Source organism: Mercenaria mercenaria, chromosome 14, assembly GCF_021730395.1.
Source record: "Mercenaria mercenaria strain notata chromosome 14, MADL_Memer_1, whole genome shotgun sequence".
NCBI classification, from domain to species: Eukaryota; Metazoa; Mollusca; class Bivalvia; order Venerida; family Veneridae; genus Mercenaria; species Mercenaria mercenaria.
The window spans coordinates 7589294-7601381 of NC_069374.1; the positions used below are offsets into that span (position 1 = coordinate 7589294).

Sequence of the window (12088 nt, forward strand, 5' to 3'; positions counted from 1 at the left end):
AAAGCTAATCTTATTTTTTATTGTACCATATCATCCCTATTTCTTGAAATTTAGTCCAAAAATACAGAATATTCCTAAATAGATTAAATTTAAACAGTTGAAATTGTTGATTAAAACATAAATTTTATAAACAGAAATAATCAGCATTCAATTAAGCTTGTCAGGTTAGGATTTTCTCTGAACTGGCTACAGTTACAGAGTTGAGCAACTATGATGACACGGTACTCTAGTGTTTGGTTGTCAAGTTTGACAGTGGCTATAAAACAGTAACGTCCAGGAGATTAACCTCTGGTAGAAGTATCTCCTCAGCAGTCAGAATGATAAGCAACACAATCATACAGCTCAAACACACATAAAAAATAAAACAATTGTCTGTAGGAAGACCACAACCATACATATTTGTACTTAATCTTGACCTCTAAAAATATCTTCTTCTTAAGTATCAAAATTGTCTTTGAAACAGAAAACTAGAAACTCAGTTGCCAAAATGCTGCCATTCCTAAACAGATGTGCAGGCAGTATGTGGAGGAAAAATCTTCGAAGCACAGTGTGTCACATGAAGAATTTTGAACTTAAGTAAAGCTTAAATGATTTCTATTGTATACATTATATTTGAAGACACAGTATAACCAATTTTGAAGTTTTGATACAATTATACACATTGTGAAAATGATGAAAATGATTAGAGGCAAGTTTGTCATTTTGGCTACAGGTTGCTGGACTACCTTAAACTAAACAAACACCTCAATCTTTTCTGTTACAATGAAATGATGACTTGGTATCTACAAAACTATTTTTCCAAAACACTTGTTACTAAATTCAGTTATTATGAAAAATCACTATAAAGTACTAAATATGTACTTAAAACCTACCCTGCTGATGAAAATACTGTTCTACTATTTTTGTGCTTGTACAACTACACAGTAATTCAGTGTATTGACTGACTCTAAATCGAAACAAAACTTTACTTTGTTCAGTAACATGTAATTGTTTGAATTTCTTTTAACAGTTCCAGCTTAGAAAACCAAAAATAAATTCCTTGCTGACTGGCCCTTGTTATTACATGAAGTATCAAATCTAAACACAAGTTGAGCAAAATGTTTTTCTCCAATCTACCAGTGTTTATCTATCCTCATTGCAACAGTAATGCAAGCTGGCTCAGTGGAATTCCTCCTCAATAGCTGTACCAGACAGACAGATTACTAGAATCCTTCCAAATAGCTGTTATGGGTACAGGTGGACTTGGTTGTGAATTCTCTTTTGTACTCATTTTGCTGTGGTTTAGGTGGACTTGTGGCATTTGTGTGGAATGTTTTACCTCCTTTTGAAGCTGTCTTGACACTAATTTGGACATAAGTATAGGATATTAGGTGGCTAGGTGGAATTCCTCCTGCAATAGCTGGATGGGACAGGTGGCTTTGTGGAATTCCTCCTTTTGAAGCTGTCTTGACAGCTAATTTGGACGTAAGTATAGGATATTAGGTGGCTAGTTGGAATTCCTCCTGCAATAGCTGGATGGGACAGCTGGCTTTGTAGAATTCCTCCTTTTAAAGCTGTCTCGACAGCTAATTTGGACAGAAATATAGGGCTTTATTGGACAGTAAAGGACAGGTGTATGGAGGTTTGCTGGCTTGTGGAATATCATCCTCGGCAGCTGAGAGAGAGCTGGCTTGGGTGAATTCTACTTAGCAGCAGTTATGACCACAGCCAACTGGTCTGAGTTTCCACTCACAAGATTTGGACAGCTATTTGTGGGAAAATATGGAACAGCTACTTTGGTTGAATATCCACCCTGACAGCAGAACTGGACAGTTGCCTTTGAGCGAACAGCCATGAGGATAGATAAAGCAAGTAAGTTAAAAAAAAGGCTCTGACAAAAGTTTATTCTATGTAAAACAGACTTGATTCCATCCCTTGGTTCTTTCAACAATTAAATCAATGAGTCAGTTAGTAATACCTTATTCAAAAGAGAATGTTTAGATTTTCTTGATGGTTGAAATATTCTAAAAAATCAACAACTTTAATAATCATAAATAAAAGCTTTGGACTCTGAAATTATTGACTTTTATTTTCAAAATAATACTTTAGAAGTGAATCTTGCCAGCAACCCAATGCCTAATTTCTGTACCAGTAAATACTGTTGAAATACTGTCAACAGTAGCAGTTTTAACGTTAAGCTCCCTTTATCAAACTTTGGAACAAGTCCATGTTTAGGTAAAGTCATTTGAGTATGGGTGTAATGTTGAGAAAAAACAATGTGTTCATTATTCATCTTGCAATGCAGATATTTATATTATACAGCTTCAGAAAGAAGTGAATGGCTGATGATCTTCCTACATTCTACCATATCATCCCTATTCACTGAAATTTTGTCCAAAAATATGATGGCCAATTTTACATTGCCCTTAAAATGTGTTGATATGGCAGTTTTCATACAAAACCAGTAGCCAGAAGTGAACCTTTGCCTTATTCTACCATATCCATAACAGCTAACAGATTTAATCATTAAGATATTATCAAAATATGCAAGAAGTAGTTTATTTTAAATTTTAACCAGAAGCCAATTTTTCGTTGGCTTTTATCACCAGTACCAGAGTCCTAGCAATGAAATACGGTGTTCTCCCTGAGATTCTGTGATGTAGGATTATCTTAATTTTGGACAATTTTTGGATGAATCCCAATTGTTTATAATACTAATGATCAGAAATATAAACTTATAGTAACTTCATTTTTGAACTAACACCTAATACACCTTCTAAGGCATTCAATAATTCCAAAAAAAACCACTATGATTAGCTACTAGTGAGTTATGATTTAAAAAAATCTTCAGCTAGAACACTGCAATCATATACAATTAAAAAATTAATGGCAAAAGACAAAAAAACAATGTCATACAAATGCAAAAAGAAAAAAAGATGACCAGCAACCCTCAGATTTTGATGTGTGGATTTTCACTAAACCATGTAAATGGCCTGGCTACAACTGATACACATATTTTATGATATGGTAGCACCTATTACCTTTATATTTTGAGGGCTGACTTAAATACTATCATACAGTGCTCTTTCATACCAACAGTGGCAGAAAAACACCTTATTCTACCTTATCATTCCTATCCACTGAAATTTAGTCCAAAAATTCAACCATTAAGATACAGTGATATGGTAGTTTCTAGAAACCTATAGCCAGTATGTTTTTGCCTTATTCTACCATATCCCTATCAGATTATTTTTAAAAGTAGTAAGTCTTAACTGTAGTCAGTTATATTACCTGGCCTCCGCTTGACTTTGTTTAAACATGCCTGGCTATCTATAAGAGTTGACAAAATTAATGATAAGGTAGTATCTTAAACTGTATTTAATTGTGGGACATAAAGCATATTGGCAGACACCTTTCCTAAAACACTACAATGATTATTACATTTAATTTAGAACAGAATCAATGTCTGCACTTCAATAACATTATATGCTTTATTCAACCTAACTAGACAGAATATATTGCTATAACTTAATAATGTGATGATATAATAATTTAGTCAATATTGTTAGTGACATAACTTTGACCTTCCCTAACACAGTGGCAGGCACCTTCATTCCAACAGTAGCTGACACTTCAAAAATGTGAATTTCCTTACTTAAAGCATTACAGTGACTGTAACCTTTCTTAAAATATTTTTTCCTTTAATGTAGTTAATGATGAACTAACGTAATATGACAATTACAGCCAGTATTGAACCCAATGGGCGTTTTTTTTTTCTTGAAAATAATTGTACTTGGGGAAATAACAGTTATATATGAGGATGAAACTCAACCTGCATTATACTATAATTGCAGTTCAGTAGCCAAACATTTCTGCTATAAAAATTAAGTTAATACTTATAACATGTAGCCAGTACCTAATGACAAAGTTTGTAACAATAAAGGGTAACCACTTAATGTGTATAATACTTTATAATAAATTGTTAGCTTAATGTACCAGTACCTAATGACAAAGTTCGTAACAATAAAGGGTAACCATTTAGTTAATGCTTATAAAATGTAGCCAGTACCTAATGACAAAGTTTATAACAATAAAGGGTAACCATTAAGTTAATTCTTATAAAATGTAGCCAGTACCTAATGACAAAGTTTATGATAACAAGGCAGTCTGAAAAACAGCTAAAACCCCCGCCACTGTTATGGATAGTGAAATGGTAAACCTTTAACCTTTAGCTGTGACATCTGACCTTGAACTAATATGGCTGACTCATGAAATTTGCACATGATCATTTGACCCAATTTTCATGAAAATCCTTCAAGGGGTTTAGGAGATACAGAGCTCAAACCTTTGACCTTGAGCTGTGACCTTGACCTTGAGTTGACTGTTGACTCATGAGTACCTGATGATGTAATCATTTGACCCAAGTTTGATGAAAATCCTTCAAGGGGTTTAGGAGATATGGAGCGGACACGAGTGTTACGGACAAACGGACGGACGGACAAAAGGACGGATGGTGACCATTCTTATAACCCCCCACTACTTGAGGCAGGGGATTAATAAAGGGTAACAATTAAATTCATACTTTTAAAATGTAGCCAGTACCTAATGACAAAGTTGATAACAATAAAGGGTAACCGCATTAAGTTAATTCTTACAAAATGTAGCCAGTACCTAATGACAAAGTTAATAACAATAAAGGGTAACCGCATTAAGTTAATTCTTACAAAATGTAGCCAGTGCCTAATGACAAAGTTTGTAACAATAAAGGGTAACCATTATCTCACTTAAATGGTAATATTTCTACATCTCTTTGTCTGCCTAAATCAGTCAAAGACATTTAAGAATAAAGTATAGCCAGTACTTTAATCATTTAAGTATTTGACAAGGCAGTCTGAAAGACAGCTAAATCCCCCACCACTGTTATGGATAGTGAAAGGGTAAAACTTTAACCTCGAGCTGTGACCTTGACCTTGAAAGGACATGGCTGACTCATGAAATATGCACATCGTCTTGATGACGTGATTATTTGATCAAAGTTTCATAAAGTTGTGACCTTGACCTTGAGCCAACATGGCCGACTTGTAAGTTCTGCACATAGTCTTAATGAGGTGGATATTTGACCAAAGTTTCATGAAAATCCTTCAAGGGGTTTATGAGATACAGAGCGGACACAAAATGGAAGGCTCAAACCTTTGACCTCGAGTTGTGACCTTGACCTTGAGTCAACATGGCTGACTCATGAGTTCTGCACATTGTCTTGATATGGTGATCATTTGGCCCAAGTCTCATGAAAATCATTCAAGGGATTTAGGAGATAAGGAGCAGACATGAAAGTATTACAGACAGACAGGAGGACGGACGGAAGGATGGAGATCATTCCTATAACCCCCCACTACACTTGGCGGGGGATTAAAACAGAGTAGCCAGTTTATTTGGATCAGACATTGAATTATTAAATGATTTATTATAAAAATGTCTGAAAAACAGAGCCATTTATTCCAGAATTCTGATTTGTAACACTATGGCTAAGAATTGTTAGTTTATCTTTACTTCTTAATGCAGTCATACATTTACCTGCACTGATGGTGGGTATTTTACAATGAAAGAGGAGTCAGTTTATTTATCTCTCTGCCATAATCTGTCATTATTAATATGAATAACCAGTAATCAGAGCATCGAATGGCAGTTTTGATCACTAAATATATAAATTTTGATGAAACTTTCTGTTTGGTCTATTCTGTATTATATAAGAGAAAGTGAGATTGCTTTCATGATGATGTTAAATGAAATGGTGGACGATGACCTAGTGGCTAAGTGTGTGACGCTTCCCTAAGGACTACTGGTTAGTTGCAGATTACAGATTGATGAACACCACATACTAAAACACTGCTTGCTTATTTGATTTAAATGTATGAGAAACTAGACAAATCTTCCCTCCCAATTTTGGCATACTTATTTCTTCAACATTTCAACTTGAAATTTCCACTGAGAAAGCAGCAAACATGCAAAGTGCAGTGAAAGGGAAGGTGGTGTACAGTGCAAGGGAGGAAAGCATGCCACCTTCTCAACTGAATATTTCTTGTCAAGGATCAGAGAAATAAATGACTGCTAAAAAGTTTTTAAAGCATTTATGAAAGAAAAACTCAAAATTTAAAGTTTGTAGATTTAGCAAAGCAAGCTTGGATTCAGTACTTGGTGAAAAATAACATAGACCTTTCTGGAGTTACCAAGATGAAATTCTCCATGATTATATTCTCAAGACTTTATAACCAGATCATATCTGTACATTCAGTAATGTGGTCCCAATCACAACATATAGCACATCAATTTGGACTTTAGAACATCCTTCTTTGTATTTATTTAGTTTATCACCACTGCCAATCAATGCAGTAACTCTTAAGAGATCTGGTCCGGATTTATATTGTTTATAAAATCAAGGGACATAACTCTGAAGTAACTTCTCTAAAATGGCTTTTTCATCAATCATGACCTATATTTTGCAGAAATAAGTAAGACCAATATCAAAGAAAATACACAGAAAGTTGTATAAAGTGCACACACAATTTTCTGAACATTCATTAATACAAGGGCAGTAACTCTGAAAATCCTTGCATTTCATAGGGAATCCTATTCGTGCATTGCAATAACCAAGATAAATAAACCTATCCGTTCACTGACTCCTTTTCACATTCAATTTTAACAAAATCACATGTCATTCAGTACATTAATTAGCTGAAAGTGAAACCTGCTTCAAAGTCCCAAAACCTTCACTAAAATTTCTATGTGAGAATAAGGCAGGACTTTTGTCAAAAATTTCCAACCAGCTATACTTTTGCTTAAGATTTTGCTGGAAGTTGACCCAAAGTTCCTAAAGGCTGTTTCAAATTTTACACTATTAAATGTAATAATAAATTCACAGGATGCCTACAGATAAACTGGCAGGAAGTAAAGAATGGCAATAACAAAGGCATCGTTTTTAAATTTTAGTGGTTGCCACTTAAGTCAAGCTGAGAGAAAAATTAATTATCAAATTGTTCTCGAAAATCTATATCATAAACACAAAAATTCAAGCCAAAGTCAGGATATTCTCAAAATAACCTTACCTGTCCAGCTGCACAGCTTCCGCCTTGACACACCTTGTCACTTTCTTAGAAAAACATACATGCTGACTTTACACAGTACAGCAATTGCTATGTGGGAATTACGATTCAACCGTAACCACGGTGAAGACAGTAGAATATTTCCTCAGTGTCATCACAGTTCCTACAAGATACATCAAACAAGAAGAATAATTTAACCTCAGATACAATAAAAGAATGTTATATACCGGTAAGTAATATGATCTAACTTCAAAGTCCAACAACAAATACACATATTAACCTTAACTTTTACATGCTGTTCACTTTCAAAGCCTTAGTATCAATTAAAGAAACCACCAGTTAACAGCATGGATCCAGACCAAACTGTGTGGATGGGCAGGCTGGTCTGGATCCATGCTGGTCGCAAATGCAGTATGTTGGTTTTCTCTTGGCGCAGCTCATTTTATGCAGTTGCATTGCAGCTATCATTTCCTATATACATTGTGTATGTAATAATCCTTAACATACTGGACAGTATTGATTCTGCCTTTGCAACAAGTGTAGATCTAGATCAGCCTGCACACCTGTGCAGTCTGATCAAGATCTGCACTGTCTGCCATTTAGTCAGTATCTTTTCTGTTAGCACTCCTTGTGACAGTTAATAATACTGTCCAATATGAAAGATGGACAAGATCATTATACAAATTTAGCAATTTAGCAGGGTAAAAAGGTTAAAAAGATGTTTAAAATACATATACTCACTTGAAGAATGAAGTTATTTATAGTAACAACTAAGGGAAGTTAATCTTAAAAAAAAAGGAAAAAAATCCAATAAAAAAATTGTAAGTCCACACAAAAATCGTTACCAGGTAGAGATTGGTCAAAATACATCTCAAAATTGGATGTAACATGCATGTTGTACTCCAGAAAAGTGGTCTCGATTTTTCCCTACAACTAGTAATGAAAAAGTTACAATATAAGCTATTTATAGTAACAACAAAGGGAAGTAATTCTAAAGCAGGGACCTGTGCACGACACTTCGTCTCATGATGGTGTACAATTGTGTCAAGTTACATCAAAATCCCTCCATGCATGAAGAAGAAATGCTTCGGACAGTCATTCTTGTATCTGACCTTTGGCCTCTAAGTGTGACCTTGACCTTAGACCTAGGGACCTGGTTCTTGCACACGACACTCCATCTCGTGGGGGGTAAACATTTGTGCCAAGTTATATCAAAATCCCTCCATGCATGAAGAAGAAATGCTCCGGACATATTTTTCATTCTTGTATCCTTTGACCTCAGTGTGACCTTGACCTTAGATCTAGGGACCTGGTTCTTGCGCATGACACTTCGTCTCATGATGGTGAACAATTGTGCCAAGTTTCATCAAAATCCCTCCATGCCTGAAGAAGATATGCTCCGGACAAAGTCATTCTTGAATTTCACCTTTGACCTCTAAGTGTGACCTTGACCTTAGACCTAGAGACCTGGTTCTTCCGCATGACACTCTGTCTCATAATGGTGAACAACTGTGAAAAGTTTAATCAAAGACCCTCTATGCATGAAGAAGATATGCTCTGGACAAAGTCTGTGGACACTGCCCGCCCGCCTGCCCACCAGGGGCGTTCCCATAATACATCCCGTTTTTCAAACAGGCATACAAAAAGTATATATTCTGCAAAGGCCCTGCTTTTGCATGGGTTGGTTAAAAGTTTAACAAATGATCATTTACTATTATGTGTGTGTTCAATGACTCCTTAATGTCAAAAATTCACTGTAGGTATTTTTAAAATTTGATTTCCTACCCTAGGTGCTTAACGAGGATAGTTATTTTAGCATGTGCATAAATTTTGTAAAGATACTTCACATGAATATAAGAACTACTGTTTTATTTTTGTCAAATATTTACATTAACAAATATATAGCTAGCCAAGATACACATTATTACTTCCCTTTACCTATTTTACCTATCCAGGATAGATTGAAAATAAATAATTTTAGAAGCTTAAACATACTGTTTTAAGACTAGCCGGTTGAATAAGATTGTTGAAATAAAGCAATATCTATCAAACACAAATGTAAACTTAGAAATTATATTTAAATTCAAAGCAACAGTCCCCTTTTTGAATTGTTACTTTCATATGAAAGAGGAAAAAATCACAAAATTTCATAAAATGTAAACATACATTTCTAAGAAGGATCTAACTCTCTGAAATGGATATTTGAGCTGCACCATGAGAAATCAGTGCGTTTGCGATCTGCATTGATTCGAGCATCTGAGCAGTCTGATCAGGATCCATGCTGTTCACTTTCAAAGCCTATTGCAATTAGAGAAACTGTCAGCGAGCAGCATGGATCCTTACCAGACTGCGCAGATATGCAGGCTGGTCTGGATCCACGCTGGTCGCAAATGCACTATGTTGGTTTTATCATAGTGCAGCTCATGTGTGAGGTTTCATGTTATATACTGAACAGCAAAAGAAACTATCCAGTAGTATAACTTGGGTATTTTTTAAATAAAAACATTAATTTATAAATCACTTGTGTTTTTCATATCACATTACACTTGAAGAACTCCACGTGTAAAATTTCGAAAAATCAATCAACCGTGAAGTCAGAAATCCCACAATAGCCGTTTTGCACGCAATCAACGTACATCTGTACTTAACAATTTTCTTTGTGAAATTTTATTGTCATAGGAAATATTGATAATTGGCCAACTCGAAAAGCAGCATAAAGTTTAAAAAATATTGTTGGTTGCACCGCAAGACAATCAAATTTAGTGCAAGGGCCCAATTGGCATGTTACAATGCAACTGACGCGCAGAAGATATAGCCTTTCAAACGACTATTGTGGGGGCTACTGACTTCATGGCTGATTGATTTTTAAAAATTTATCACGTGAAGATCTTCAAGTGTAATTTTGGTATGAAGCATACCTGTGAAGTTTCCAAAATATGAAAGAGTGAGATTTGTGCGAGTCGTGACACGAGTGGGGGTGGGTGTGGGAGGGGGTATCCCCCCTCCGAAGAATTTTTTTTTTCAAATATACATGAAAATATGCATTCTGGTGCTTTCTGAGACCATTAATATGAATTTCAGGTCCACCCATTTTTGCCCCGCTTTAACACATTCTATATGGAAAACACATGATTTTTTTGCTTCATTTTATTTCATGATAGATACAAGAAAACTTAGTTTTCTAAAACACAAATAAAAAAAATAATGTGATTTTGTCAGTGAAACTGTTTCGAGTTTTTATTACAGCCGTGATACAAAATGTATCTATGAACATAAATGTTTAACAAAAACGTCTCACTGATCTACATATTCTACTTTCAATTTGAAATGTACTTTCGGTTTATACCTGCAATGGAAAAACAGTTGTGCATACAACTTATTTCCTACATAGCTTGCAGAAAGCAACACTAGGTCCATTGTCTGCTTTTCTAAGCCAAGGAAATTCCAGTTCCCATGCGTTGTTATATTTTGACGAATAATTCTTCTTTTTTTCTGGCATCTTTCATGTTTTTTTCTAGTGTCGGTCAAGGTCAAGTGCGCGAATGGTTCTAATAATTTTCCGACAATGCAACATCTACGAATAGCATAAATCGAGGGCTTAAAGCGAAACTGGTCTATCTGTATATAGAAATAGAAGCAGATAGACCAGTTTCGCTCTAAGCCCTCGAAATAGTAACCAGTCAGTCAATATCGATGATTACATAATTGGCTCGTAGTCATACGGAAATTAAGGCATCAATTTGATAGGTACAATCTCTCTTGGGAAGCTTCGGTTAAAGTAAAAACTGGCCAGAACCAGTTTCAGCATGTCCGTTACGTAATCAGTACATTGAAAATGACAAGTGACATGTGTTTTCTCTTTATTGTTGTCTCATCCTGTCTTAAAATAATGATGCCAGATGGCAAATTAGAAAAAATAAGTGGTCCACAAATTTTTTGGTCTGATTTTTTTAGAAAGCGTGAGAAAATGCTCCAAATTTGTTAAGTCGTGATCAAACCTTGAATTCGTGAGAATCACGGTTCAAGCGTCAGACTTGACAGGTATGTATGAAGAAACAATTCAAATTTGAAAAATTATTTCAAAATATACCGGTTATACATCTGGATAGTTTCTTTAGCTGTTCAGTATATATCCAGTCTAACTTGAAATTGAACTGTTTTACTGTGTGAGGCTCTGGTTGTGTTGGATGTGCTCAATGCTTCAAGATTCTATACTGTTACATTCTGATACACATGCTTAACCGTTACCCAGCTAAATTTCTAAAATGGACTGGTCCATCATTCAGTTTGGGCAGTACTAAACCTTGTTCAAAAGGATGTTCATTGAAAAACTGACTGAACAGCGAACAGTGGATGTGCAGGCTGATCTTGGTCTGCACTGGTCGCAAAGGCAAAACCACTTGCCGCCAGCTGTCTAAAGGTTAACTTAAGAGATTAATGACAAACCAGGGAATGCTGTAGTTATTCCAATTAAAAGCAAAATATCGGTTGTTAACTACCTCTTATATTAAACAATGTTGAAATCAAGTAAAATCCATGTTTGAATCACTGATATGAACACTTAAGTCTTGACACTTTTTTCAGAGCTCTTAACCCGATTGAAAACAATTTGATCAAATTTCCTAGTCTACTAATATTTCATAATTATTTTATACTTAAATTTGTTTTAGCTTGTGATCAAAGCTTCAACCTTACTGGAACCGCTCCTGAGTCCACTTCCTGGAAAAACCAGTACTGGTGTCATACGAGGTCACGGTTATGACCCTGGTGGGGCTTAAACCAACAACCCCTGGACAGAGTGGTTAACACCCTCTCCCCTAAAATTATTTCATAATTGGGTCTTAATATCTTCAACAGTGAAAGGACTTGATTTTTGGCCTATACCATATCATAAGTCTGGTGCAGAGGCAGTCAATTTAGCTTGCTGCCAGAGCCTTTTTACCAAGAAATATTTCTTACTTGTTCATGTAGAAGTTATACAGTAAAATAAGGTGACAGCCATGTGTATG

The 12088-nt window shown here is 35.3% G+C and overlaps 1 long non-coding RNA gene across 1 annotated transcript in view; it reads right to left on the minus strand.

Annotated features, from left to right (window-relative positions):
• The window catches only part of LOC123526298 (uncharacterized), a 45534-nt gene that overhangs the window by 6505 nt on the left and 26941 nt on the right, over nt 1-12088 (minus strand). Inside the window, exon 5 of the long non-coding RNA XR_008366961.1 lies at nt 7083-7242. This is a non-coding gene — a long non-coding RNA (uncharacterized LOC123526298). The remainder of the gene's footprint in view (nt 1-7082; nt 7243-12088) is intronic.